Raw genomic sequence first — 13,181 nt, forward strand, 5'->3', positions numbered from 1 at the left:
TGTGCTGGAGAAGGCAGGGCTTCCAGAACTCCCTAAGCTGACTCAGAGGTTTGGCTTCTGTCTATACAGCCAGCAGAGAGCCTAGAACACAGAAGGAATTTCTTAAGTGTTCATCAGATGAAAATGTGTTATCGGACAAATCCCCTTATCTGCAAAACAGGGATGGCCAAATGTCTTTGAAATTTGACTTGAGGCTGAGGATGTGACCCAGTTGGCAGAATGCTTGCTTAGCATGCACGAAGCCCTCTCTACACCCAGCATGGTGGCACACACAATCTTGGCACGTGGGAGGTGGAGGCAGGGATCAGAAACTCAGGGAGTGTTTGAGCCTCCTGGACTACATAAGACATTCCCTTAAAAACAAAACAGAAGTGCCAAAAGGGGGAAAAAACGACCAGTGCCCGAGAATAAATGTCATTATAAGACTCTTGTAAAATAAGATGACCTTGCCTCTAATATTTTGTTCGACTCATGTCAAAGGATAAGAGGTCAGAAGTGAAGCCCATGTGCCTTTACTTACATCCTGTCCGTTTACACACCTTTCTATCTATGTATGCTCTCGACGTTCTTGCAGGTAGCCACTCTCATTCATCCATCCATCCACTCCTCCATCCAGGCATCAGGCATGCACACATCCATCCATAATTAGAGGGTGACATCGTGCAAGGTACTGGAGACATTGTACAAGGTACTGGGGATATTGAAATGACTTCACACTGCATTAGGATTAGTTAGACCATAAGGAAATAAACACCAGTGAGAAATTCTAGTCAAGGTAATCAACTGGGGGCTGGAGAGATGACTCAGCAGATAAGAGCTCTGGCTGCTCGGTCTGGAGGACTAGCGTTCAAGCGCCAAGCAATCTGATGCCCTCTTCTGGCCCCTTTAGGTACCCCACCCCCACGTGCTGCACATATACTCACACAGACACATGCACATATACACATAAATAACAAAAACAGAATAAATCATACAAAAGGTAAGGTGGGGCTGCAGAGATGACTCAGAGGTCCAGAATGCTGGCTGCTTGTCTAGAGGATCTGGGTTTGGTTTCCAGCACTCGCACGACAGCTCCTAGCTCTGTAATTCCCGTTCCAGAGGAGTTGACACTCTCTTCTGGCCTCTGTGGGCATCAGGCACACATGTGGTACAAGACATCTCTGCAGGTAAAACACTCGTACACACACAATCATTTTAAACGCAGGCAAGCTGGCTGGTCTGTTAGGGGCCAAGGAAAGCTTGTTGGTGTTTGGGATTTTCAGGGATCAGACTGGTGTTTTCAAAGCCTGAAGGAGAGCAGGAAATCCTTATGCCTCTGAAAAGAACGTAGGTAAGAGCTGGGACCCAGACCCCCAGGGATGTAGGGAGGCGCACCTTCTTGTGGATATCTGGTTGGCAGGTTATGGAAGATGGGAGGATTATGTTGGTCCCTGGATCTGCTACAGGACAGTGTGCAGAGGTATAAGAGTGCGGTTTTTCTGTTGCAAATAAGAGGAGGACAGTAGTCAGAAGCAGGAAGGCTGGTTTCAGTCAGAGACCACTCTGCCTACGTTTTTTTTTTTTCCCTTTTTTTTTTTGATCAACACTATTCTTTAGACAGCGTTCATTTACATTGGCTCCGGACCCCAAATCAAAGCAAATCGGAGTGTTACAGAGGTGTGTCAGCGAGAAGAGTAATTTGATGGAGAGCGCATTTGCTCTCTTTTGTGAGTAAGCAGTTTGCATCCTGCTGGGTTGCAGCCTGCTGTGGCATAAGGACCATTTCCAGTGATTTCACTTTGCCTCTAACAAAGCACGATGTATAATTACTTATTAGCCAGAGAGCACCGTTAACACAGCCACGGGGACGCCTGTAAACTGTAAAATCCTCACATTCGGGTCTGTTTAGTTTCTTTATCAACGCCCAGAATCCCACCTCCTCCCATCAACTTGTGAGAATCCCTGAGATATCTCTGAAACCTGAGTCTTACACCCGATTCTCATTTCTGTAAGAAGCCACCCAGGGTTGAGCTCGGCATGGTGGCGTGCACCTTTAATTGCAGCCCTGGGGAGGCAGAGGCAGGCAGATTTCTGTGTGCTTGAGGCCAGCCTGTTCTACAGAGAGAGCTTCAGGCTAGTCAGGGCTGTATAATAAGGCCCTGCTTCATTAAAAGAGGGGGGAGGGGGAGGGGGAGGGAGAGAGGGAGAGAGGGAGAGAGGGAGAGAGACAGAGACAGAGAATCTCAGAAATCTGTGTTTCTACTTTTGATAAAGTTTGTCTCAGACAAATTATTTTTCCTACATCAATTGTTTCCAGGTCACCTGTGACTTTGGGGAAGACTGAGGTCTTAAAATAGAGGGCCTTTCACAGGGTAATGGGTGTTTCTTTTTCTGATAAACACAGAGGAAGGCAAGGTAGAGACTCAGTTTGACTTTGGTTCTCTCTCTCTCTCTCTCTCTCTCTCTCTCTCTCTCTCTCTCTCTCTCTTACCTTGGCAGCAGGGAACTCCATATGTAGACCAGGTGGGTCTCAAACTCACAGAAATCCCCCTGCCTCTGCTTCCGGAGTGCTAGGATTGCAGACTTGTACCCTTACGCCTGGCTACTTATTTACCTTCAGAGTTTTGTTGTTGTTGACTTGTTTGAGATAGAGTCTTGCTATGTAGTCAGGGATGGCTGGGAACTCACTGTAAAGACCAGGCTGGCCCTAAACCTCAGTTTAAGCTTCTCAATAACCTATAATTTAAAGAAACTGAGGCCAGTGTGAAGACATATCCACGGCTGGTTTCAGAGATGAGTCACAATTCAAAGTGACTGGCACAAATGCTCTCCACCAATCTTCTTAAATATTCAATCCATATCCAAAGTTATTAAATATTGAACACCATTTAATAAAAACAAGCAAGTTAATTAAGCCTTTGATTGGTGGCGGATTGATGAAAGCTCACAAACCCGGGGTTCTCACCCTTCCTAATGTTGTGACCCTCTAATCAGTTCCTTATGTTGTGATGAACCTCAATCATGAAAATGCTTTTGTTGTTACTTCGTAACTAAATTTGCTACTGTTATGAATCAAATCTTAACATAGATGGATTGAGGCAACCCCTGTGAAAAAGTCAAAGCTAGAAGGGTTGGGGCCCACAGGTAGAGGACCACTGTCATAGAGTCACTACCTGTGGGCTGCATTCTTCACGTCACTCTTTCTTTTTCTGAAGAGTTAATTCTTTTGATTTGTTTTGGGTATATGTGTGCAGGGGCAGAGGGCATGCTGCACCACCTGTGTGGAACTCAGAGACTGAGCTTGTCAGGGTTGGCCACAAACACCTTTACCTATTGAGACACCTCATGGCCCCTTCACTGGTACGTAGTGGGTATGAAAATCAATCATGTGACGTGTGTGAGCATTTTGGGGTGTTGTAGGTTGTTGAGTTACCGTTTGATACGAGTCTGGGATGTATGTGACCTCGTGTGTCTTGTGAGCAGATGTGACACTGGTGAGTTACCTTATATTCTGCTCCTTTAATGGTTTCTTTTCTGTACCTCACCAATGGCTAGGTCACTAGAGGTCTTGTGGTTCTCTATAACACAGGGTGGCTTCCACAGGAGATTATTTCTCAGGGTTACATGCATGAAGTAAGCTCCCAGAGCTGACCACCTCCTTAGAAGGTGAACATCCTTGTTCCTTGGTCGGCCACACCCTGGCTCCCACCCTGGAGCCCTGCAATTCGAGAAGGCACCATGGCAAGCAAGCATGAGCACCATTTCAGGTCTGCCATTGGTTTTGTGGCTTTGAGCAACATGCTTTTGTAGCCTCGGTTTCCTTTCTTTAAAGGGGGAAATGATAATGCTTATTATATAGGATTGTTGTGACATTATATGTGTATTTCATTAATGTTATAAGCACTTAAACTTTTAAGAAAAATACATTTTTATTTAATGTATGTGTGACTGTATCATCGCACATGCATGGAGACCAAAGCACAGATTCCAGGAGTTGGGTCTCTCCATCTGCCATGCGGGCCTCAGGGATACGACTTAGGTTCCAGAAATGAGAGCAGGTACCTTTACCCACTGAGCCATTTCACTGGCTCGACCTACTGCAAATATCTTATTCTTGTGATGAGGCCAGGCCCTAGGCTAGGCGTTGTGATAGATCTGAGGAGGGTAAGACGTGACAGCCCCACCGCCCTAGAGTCAGGTGAGGAGAGAGGTCTCCTTCCCCAGTGTTCTTCCACACCGCCATGTTCTGTTCCCTCTGAAGAGTTAAAAAACAAAACAAAAAACAAACCAACCCAAAGTTCTGGTCTTTCTTTTACCCAGCCAGTCCCACATGTCCCTGAGAGTCCCCCGTGGGTTCCCTCCTGGAGTTTTGAGAGGGTTTTTCTAGGAAAGGTGATCTTAGCAAAGGGTCTGAGAAGAGGGAAGGCATGAGGGGCCATCTCAGCTAGGAAAGGGGACAGGGCCCCTTTCCTTAGCCGTGGGCACCCCTGTCTCTGGGATTTATTTTCAGGAAGAAGGAGTCATGCCAGCTTGTCCAGAAGAGTTCTGGCTTCTGCCCTTCCCGCCCTGTTCAGGCAGAAAGGCACATCCTTGTGCCCCCAGAGGACAGATGACAGCACAAAGACTGAGTTGGGGGGTCTGATTCTGGGTCCCTCAGTCAGCTCATGGCACACTTTCCCCTCCTTCCTGAGGTGGACTATAAACTTCTGTGTATGGATTTAGCTACTGTGTGCATGTGTCTACTAGGGGGTGTGGCTCAGTTGGTAGAGTGCTTGCCTAACATGCATGAAGTCCTGGGTTTGATTCCCAGCACTGTGTAAAACCTGGCATGGTGTCATACACCTGGAATCCTAGCACTTGGGAGGTGGAGGCAAAAGGATCAGAAGTTCAAGGTCATCCTCAGTTACAGAAGAAGTTCAAGGGCAGCCTGGCGAGGCTCATCTCCATCACGTTCAGCTGAGGCTAGCTTTTGGATGGCAACTGGACTCTGTTTTAGATTCTACCCTTTGGTGAGTAGCAAAGTCTTAGATGTTACAACTTCCCAAATAAACTTGTAGAAGTTGGGCCAGGCCAAGCACTGTAGAGCCTCCTGCAAGCAGGCTCTCCTGGCAAGTGAATGATGGATTGTGGGTTCCGGCCGACCCCGAGCTGACTCCTAGAGATGTTTGCTAAAAGTGCTTCTGGCTCTGTTGTGACATGTGTTCTTGGAGGCCTGCCATCTGGGCAGGGAAAGCCAAGCTTTATAGATCCGTGTAGCTTTTTAGAGTATGGCAGAAAACCAGGCACCCACCCCCTGTCCCTCAGCAATCCTTAGACACAGGATTCCTGCCTGGCAGTGTGTGAGTGCAGCCAAGAAACGAGAGGTGTAGGACAGCCTGCTTGCGTTGTTCTTGAGTACAATGGTTATCCAGAAAGACCCACCCAGCTCTGTGACTCCATGGGCCCTCTTAGACATGGGTAGCCACTACACAGAAGTCACAGTGAGAGGCAAGGTAGAGGTGGAGCTCAGAATCCAAGAGCCAATGTGCAGAGGATGCTGTGCAAGCCTAGTTTAATTTTAATTAAGTTAATATTAACTGCAGACAGTGGCCCAGTGCCACCATTCACTGTTCCAGGAAATGGGCTTTTGGTTTAATCCTCAGAAGGCTTGTGGTACTGTCAGCATTCCCGTGTTATAAACAGGGAAACCGAGGCTAGAGGGACTAAGTGATCTTTCGAGTGTCATAGTGAGTGGAGCTGGCCTCCCAGTGTGAGACTCAAAAACCTCACTAGAGAGGGGGCAGGAAGCTTCTGGGGTGTAGAATTTAAGGAGGGATTCATTCTGGCCGGTGTGAGTGTCCGGGTGTTGGCTAAGGGCCTTACCCTGTCTCAAGCTCTGCTTCTATGTTGTGAGCAGTGGCCGTGACATCACTTATCCATTTAACTTGACATTCCAAGGTAAAGAACTGCCAGGGAGGCTGATATGGAGTTTGGGAACCTGAAACCCCAATACAGGAAGATCTCTGCTCACACCATTCCTGCAGGGCTCCCAGCAGTTATTGGATGAAGATGGCCTGGTAGAAACCAGGTCTGGTGCTTCCAGAACAGGACTGTCTGCTGTGGGTCAATGGGAAATGAAATGGGCAGATGACAGGGGATGATCCTGGGGAAAGAGTTTGTTCCTCAGGATGCATAGGAACCTGGACTGAGTGACTTGTCCCAAAGTCAAAGATAATCTGCCTGCTTTAGTGGCAAAATTCTCCTTCCAGGGGCAGGCCACCTTTCCCAAGTGGGAGACTCCTCACTTCAAGGGAAGGAAACACCTCACTACCCCCACTTCTGGCAAACAGGGAAGCAGGAGTGAGCATCTCACATCTTGGAGAGGAGTTGGAGTTTTCTGTGACATTCCCAATGGCCAGTTGTTCCCACCACCTGGACAGGACCCACTAGAAGCACTGTGTGGTGTAGTCTAAGGTGTCACATTAGATTGAAGTCTTCCAGGTGACTCTGGGGGCAGTGCCAGACCTCTGACACCCTGTCATTAACATGCACCCCCCACCCCCATCGAGTCCCCTGTTTGAAGACCAGCCTTTGGAGTTGACCATAGCATGGCACCTTCTTGCTCTGGGGCTGGATATCTGCACTTTACCCTGTGCAGCTCAGAGTAGCGTGTTCTGCACATCGAGTTCTTTGCTTCTCTTGCTTTCCCTGGGTGTTTGTCCTCAGCTTGTTAAAAGCTCAGTTTGGGGGCATATTCCTTGATTCCTTCCATTGTGAGCTGGCTTCCCCAGCCAGAGTGTCTTCAAAGAACAGGGGCAGAGGCTACGCTGATCGGTTGGTCGGAAGAAAAAAAGGGGGGACGGGAAGAGAAAGAGGGGTAAAGAAAGGAAGAGCTACAGAAAAGAAGGAGCGGGAAAAACGGTAAAAGAAAGAAAACGGGTGGATGCAGAGTAGGGAAGTGAGAAGAGAGCAGAAGGAATTAAAGAAGGCAACTGGCAGAGAGAAAGCCAGGAAAAAGAGCGAGGGAACGAGCGCGATCGCAGGGTCTGAAAGGAGGTGGGAGGGAGAGGGAGAGAGGAGGGAGGAGGGAAGAGGGAGGGGCCGAGGGACGCAGGGGGTGGGGGCTGCCGTGGCAGCAGTCGCAGCGGCTCCAGCCTCCTGCTTGCTCACTCGTTCTCAGTGCCCGGAGCCGGCTTCCCGGCTCGGGGCGGTTCGCAGCTCCCGCTCCTGCCTGGGGACCTGAAACCGCTCCGGCTCCGGGGGATAGGATCGTGCGACTGGCTGGCCCAAGCCCTGGGCGCGCCGTGGAAGCAGGTAAATGGCTGGGTGGGGTCCGCGGGGACCCGAAGCCTCGGAGCACTGTGGGTGCATTGGGCCGGGGTGTGGGTTCCAGTCCAGGGGAGGGGGCTTTGCAGCGCGGCGACTAACTTTCCACCAGCTCCGTGGGTCCGTAGACTGCCCTGGCCAGGTCCGGGCTCTGGAAGGCGAGTTTGGCGAGGGGCAGAAGGTGGATGGCTGAGCTTGGGGGAGCGCCCGGGGGTCTATGCGAGACGTGGAGAGCCTCGGCTGGGCCAGGCGCGCGTCCTCCGGCCGCAGTCAGGACGCAGCGGCCGCCGCGCCTCCACGTGCGGGGGAAGACCCGAGAGTCGCGGTGCGGGTGTCCGGAAGAAGGATCCTGCCAGCTCTGCATGAATCTGGGGTCTCCCGGCCGAGAGCCATTCTAGATGTGCTGGACCTTCGCCCCGCACCGCGTCCTTCCGATCCGGGTCGGGACGCAGAGCTGCGGGGCCGCGCGCAGGTCCCCGCGGAGCCCAAGCCCAGCCCGTGCCACGCGCAACGTGAACTCACTCTCTTTTTTTTTTCCTGATCCTGTCTACCCACTTTCACCGAAGGAATCCCGGACGCTCTGCAGTCCCGCGGGTCGTCCCTGGTGACATACCTCCGACCCTTGGCGGAGACCCCAACACCCAAAGTTAAAAGAGAAGCGAGTCCCTCCTGCGCTCGTGGGTGGCTGTCCCGAAGTTCCTAACTTCGCTCCCAATCGCGAGCAGTAGTGTTGTAGATGGGGTCACAGTGGTCCTAGCGGCAACCCTGCGCAGCCACCTTCCTCTAAGACTTGATTTAGTCTCTTAATCTTTTAGGGGGAAAAAGGACTTAAAAATAGGTAAAACCGTTCCTTCCCGGATCAAGGTCGAGAGTGGAACGGAGTCACCATCGGTCTGTAGTCTGGGAGCGCTGGGTTTCCGCCTAGCGGGTCCCGGAGCCTTCGAACCCCAGCTGCTTTTTCCTGGAACTGACTCCCACGCTCCATCCCACTGTCGTCGCGTCTCAGAATCCGTCCCCATGAGTGCCTGCTGCGAGGCCAGCCGGCCTCCTTCCGGGCTGGTGATGCTCTCGAGAAAACCGGTCCAAGTGACTGGGATCAGATTCTCCCACGCATGGTCCCTCTCGGAGCCCATAAAGCAGGGCCTCCCGCAGGTTGGAAGATGCTTACCAGGGGGGTAGGGCTTCCCGCCTTCCCAGCTCTCTGTGGCAAGGATACTTGTGCCCGTGCATCCGCGCCCATCACTCTCCTGGGGGAAACTGGGGATAATGTCCTGACCAGGTGGTGGCGCGCGGCAGGCGGCCGGGACTGTCCGAGCCTGCCCCGATGGCGTTTTGGCTCCAGGAGTCCAGAGGCTGGATTCGCAGACCCTCATCGCTTTCCTGCTTTCCGTCTTTGTTGGACTGCAGTCCGAAATGATCTTTTGTGAGGCTTAGCGGAGGTTTAGAAGTAGCAAAATAGCTGGAGGTATTTGCAGAGAGGATCTCCTACCGGCCATGGACCCCGCCCCGAAGGTTGAGTTCAGTGCCCCAGAGCATTGACATTAACCTCCAGCCTAGGATGTGATGTGGCGGCTTCACCTTCCGTTCCTTTGGCGGATTCTCCTGCGGTGTTCACCAAGCACCGGACTCTTACTGTTGCTCAGACATGGTTTAATTAAGCCCCTAGAAAATTGAAGCCTTTAACTGCAGACTTTCCCTCTCCTCCCATTGCACAGATGAGCCTACTGAAGCCCAAAGAAGTGAAGGGACTCTCTTCGAGCTGATTAAGGGGAAGTGATCCAGTGTTCCTGGCTAAGGGCTGGGCACCTTTCCTGACTTCCACAGCTGACGCCCCCTTTCTTAGCGTAAGGCAGGTTAGGGCACCAAAGGATGAAAAGGTTGGAGGGTCGGGAGGTTGGAAGGTTAGAGGCAGGCCAGGTAATCAGCATCTCCCGAGAGGAGCCATGTCTATTGTACACCAAGTTTGTGCTCGCACTGTCTCTCCTTTTAGGTGCCACGGAGCTGCCTCTCCCTGTGTCCTGTGAGGCACACGGGGAGGGTACAACAGGGATGGCTGTGCAGCCCAGTCCTGCAGACATTCTCAGCTGAAACCATTCTGGCAGGATCTAGCGTGAGCCTCATGTTCTGCCATGGGGAGGAGAAGAGTTTCCCAAGCCAAGGTTTTACTGCTAACCTCAAGCAGTGGAACGGTGGGCTGAGAACTCAGGTTCCGCACTTGGCCTACAGGTCCACAACCTCTGTGGAAGGGGAAGTCAGCCGTTGCCTCTGAAGGCGGAACTCAGTGACCCTAGGGCCAGGGAGTTGTGGGAGCTCTTACCTTTTCCTCCTGCTTCTTTTCTGCTCACCTCCTAGGCTTCACGCATTCCTTTGCTTGTGCCCAGCCTCACTTTTAGAAAGCAGGTGCTGGCAGAGGAGATGGCCCAGCCAGGTAAAAGGGCTTGCGGCCAAGCCTGACAACTTGAGTTCAATGCTGGAGACTCATGTGGTAGAAGGAGAGAGCTGGTTCCCACAGAATCTGTCCTCCTGTCTTCACATGCCTGCCAAGGTACACAGCCTCTCTCCCTAAACACATAAATAAACAAACAAATGTAATAGAATCTAGGTGCTTGTGCATTCTGGGCTTTGTAGCAGCTGGGCATTTCCTCTCCTAGGGACATCTGGTCAGCAGTTAGCACTGCGGTTCCTCCTTGGGCCCAGGGACCCAGACAAGGATGGTCCCCAGCTCACTATGCTGACACCCTAGGTCCTCTCTCCTATGCTTACAGTCTAGTTGTAAGGAAGAGGCACATAAAGAACCTCTGAAGAACGGTTGGCAATACAACAAATGACCCCAGCCTCACCTCAAGTGGTTCCGTGGTGAAACCGTTGGCTCTGAAGTTTGGCGTGTCAGCTAGTTGCCAGGGGCGACCCAGGACAGCTGAATTGTTGATCTTCTATGTGGCACTAGAGAGTAGCCCTGAAGAGTTTCTGCTGGTCAGAGCATGGCAGGAGGTAGCTGATGCATGTTGGCAACTGTGATCTTTCTAGGTCTCCATAGAGACCGCTGCCAGGTGACTGTGTCCCTCTGAAACGCCAGCACCCACAGCTGCTTGGTAAGCTCTAGAGCCCCACTGAACAGACCAATGAGTGGAACCTCAAGTCTGTAGATTGGGGCAGTTGTGCAGTCTAGGGGACCCAGAATTCAGATGTCCTTGATGTCCCATTTAAGTTAAAGTGTTGTTCTTCTGAACTGGGGGGAATGACTCAGTCAGTAAAGGGCTTGCTGTGCAAGTGTGAGGACTTGAATGTGAATCCCAGAACCCTCATGAAAGGCTGAGTGCAGTGATCACTGGGGAGGCACAGACAGGAGGGTCCCTGGGACTCACCAGACAGACAGATAGACAGACATCAGATGGACAGACTCAGACGGACAGACCGTCTAGCCTAATGGATGAGTCCCAGGTCCTAGGGAGAGACCCAGCCTCAAAAGCAAGGTGGACAGCTCTTGAGAATGACACCTGAGGTTGACCCCAGCCCTCTGCATGCATTCATGCACCAGCATGTGCATATGCACTGCATACACATATGCACACATGCACACACATAGAATAAATACATGTAAGAACTGGAGCCAGTTTGTCTGTCTGGAGGCTGAAGGGGTCATGCTTCTGCAGGGGAAGGGCTTATATCAGCACAGCTTCTTGGACTCGCCCTCAGCAGTAAGATCGGTGGGCCTGGGGTGGCCTTGCTAATTGCCCTTTCTATCCAGCTCTTCCCCATGCTGATGCTCTCGCTGTGAGAATCACATTTTAGGTGTGGGCAACAGAGGAAAGGGACTGATTTTCTTGGAGACCCTACTGGAGTGGGGGCTGGGACAAGGCTGTGATTTAGCACCAGGGACTCCCAGGACACGCTTATATGTGGTCCCATCCCCCCAGCTCCCAGGTTGCCATAGAATTAAAAGAATATTTTATCTTCATCAGCACACACACAGAGAATATATTGTCATGTAATTAGGGAATAAATAGGTGTCATGTGTTGGCTGCAGACTCTGTGCCCTGTGGCTCTGTGGGGGTTTATTAGAGCGTAGTGTTATAATTGAGAAGGTGCCATCCACTCCCTGAGCCCCTCATGAAACTTGCATGGCCAGGGTGGCCATTGTCCAGAAAGGTGTGTCTTCCTCATTTAAAAGGAAGGCAGTAGACGGGGGGGGGGGGATGGCTCTGATGGCCGAATGCTTGCCAGAGCTTGTTTGAACCCCCCCGAACTGAGCAACCCCCCCCACCGTGTGTTGGCACAGGCCTCTCATTTCCGCACACCGGGGGTGGAGGCAGGAGGATCAGGAGTTCAAGGTCATCCTCCACTAAGCTGCAAGTTCAAGGAGAATCTAAGCTAAGTGAGACCCTGTCTCACATCAAGGAAGGGAGGGAGGGTGAAAAGAATGCAAGGAAGAAGGAAGGGAAAGAGGGAAGGGAGGAAGGAAGGAAAGACAAGAGTCAGCAAGATGCTTCTCCCGATACCGGTGTGGCTATGCTTTATTTGACAGTTGCCATGCAAGGTGTTCTCAGGGAACAAAGGAAAAAAAGAAAGAAAGGAAAAAAGAAAGAAAACAAGAAACAGCCTGTGGGAACAGAGCAAGGCTTTGAGGCATCTGCAGCACACGTTCTGTTTGTCAACACCTTCTGTCTGTCTGTCTGTCTGTCTGTGTCTGACTTGGAGAGGAATCTCCGTAGGAGGGGGAGCCTCTTCCACTTGCTGATGGGGTCCATCTACCATGTGCATTAATTAGACCCCAAAGAAAAGAATCATAACAGAATTGTTCTCCCTAAATGCTGGCATTTTTCATCTGGATTCTATTTATTGATTATTTTACAGTCGAGAAGGAACAGCAATCCATGTTTATTTCTTTCTTTATTTTTTTATAACAAATAAAGCTAGCTGCAGTAATTATGCAGCCGCAACATGTCGTTCTGGAGCATGAGGTTGGAATTCATTCAACCTGAGTCAAACATTTGGGTGAGATTTAATTGAGAAAGACGTTTCCAAGAACAAATATTTAGGAATTCGAACTTGTGCTAATGGCCACTCCGGGCCAGTGTGAGTACCTTGCATGTATCTTGATCCTTAAAGGTGGAGGAGGAGAAGGGAGGGCCAGTGGTCAGTTATGGTAAGACCACTGTCAGAATGCGAGGCAGAAACTTGGGATCCGCCAGGCTCAGAAAAGGGAAAAATGATCCCGTCAGAGATGGCGAGGAAGGGGAGACTCAAAATCAAATATAGATCGAATCTTTATTGAACGCCCAACCTTGGGGTAGGCTCAGTGAGGGTGGGGAATAGGACTAATATATCTCATTTATCATCAGTAACAGCTCAGGTAGCTATAGAGACAAGAGCCCTTGACTGGAGAGGGTGTCAGAGCTGCAAGCAGCAGAAGACCTGAACTCTCCTAGTTGGAACAATAAGGAACTTGGTATCTCCTATAACAAGAGGTCTAGGCTATTTTCTGCTCCAAGGTTGTTTCTTTCCGTGGCTTGGCTGCATCACGGAAGATCCAGATACTTCATTCTTTGTTCTCAAGGTCACAAAATGGCTGCAGTGGTTCCAAGTGTTTCGTCTTCAAAATCATGTCCAGTGGCAGAAAAGGCAGGGAAGGGAGCCTTTCCCCAGGCTCTGATTAAATTTTGCCTTTTGTCTTCTTGGCTGAACTTGTGATTCCAGTGCCTAAACTAAGCAGAGGCAAGGGGAAGAGATGTTCACAGTTGGTCTAGAACAATCCTGATGGGCTACTGAGTCTCAGAAAGGAACAAAATTGGAAAGGATCAAAAGCATCAAGCTGCAGAGAGTTTAAGACAGGGATTTGAATCCTCTCTACTCTGTTTAAACCTCTGGGCAAAGTATTTTAACCTTTTGTGCCTTGG

General features: G+C 50.6%; 1 protein-coding gene across 1 annotated transcript in view; it reads left to right on the forward strand.

Annotated features, from left to right (window-relative positions):
• The first annotated feature begins 7,086 nt into the window (after window positions 1-7,086).
• The window catches only part of Megf11 (multiple EGF like domains 11), a 321,029-nt gene continuing 314,934 nt past the window's right edge, over window positions 7,087-13,181 (forward strand). The window contains exon 1 of the mRNA XM_032910034.1: window positions 7,087-7,272. The gene's annotated coding sequence lies outside the window, so the exon portion shown is untranslated. The remainder of the gene's footprint in view (window positions 7,273-13,181) is intronic.

Source organism: Rattus rattus, chromosome 8 (genome assembly GCF_011064425.1).
Source record: "Rattus rattus isolate New Zealand chromosome 8, Rrattus_CSIRO_v1, whole genome shotgun sequence".
Taxonomy (NCBI): Eukaryota; Metazoa; Chordata; class Mammalia; order Rodentia; family Muridae; genus Rattus; species Rattus rattus.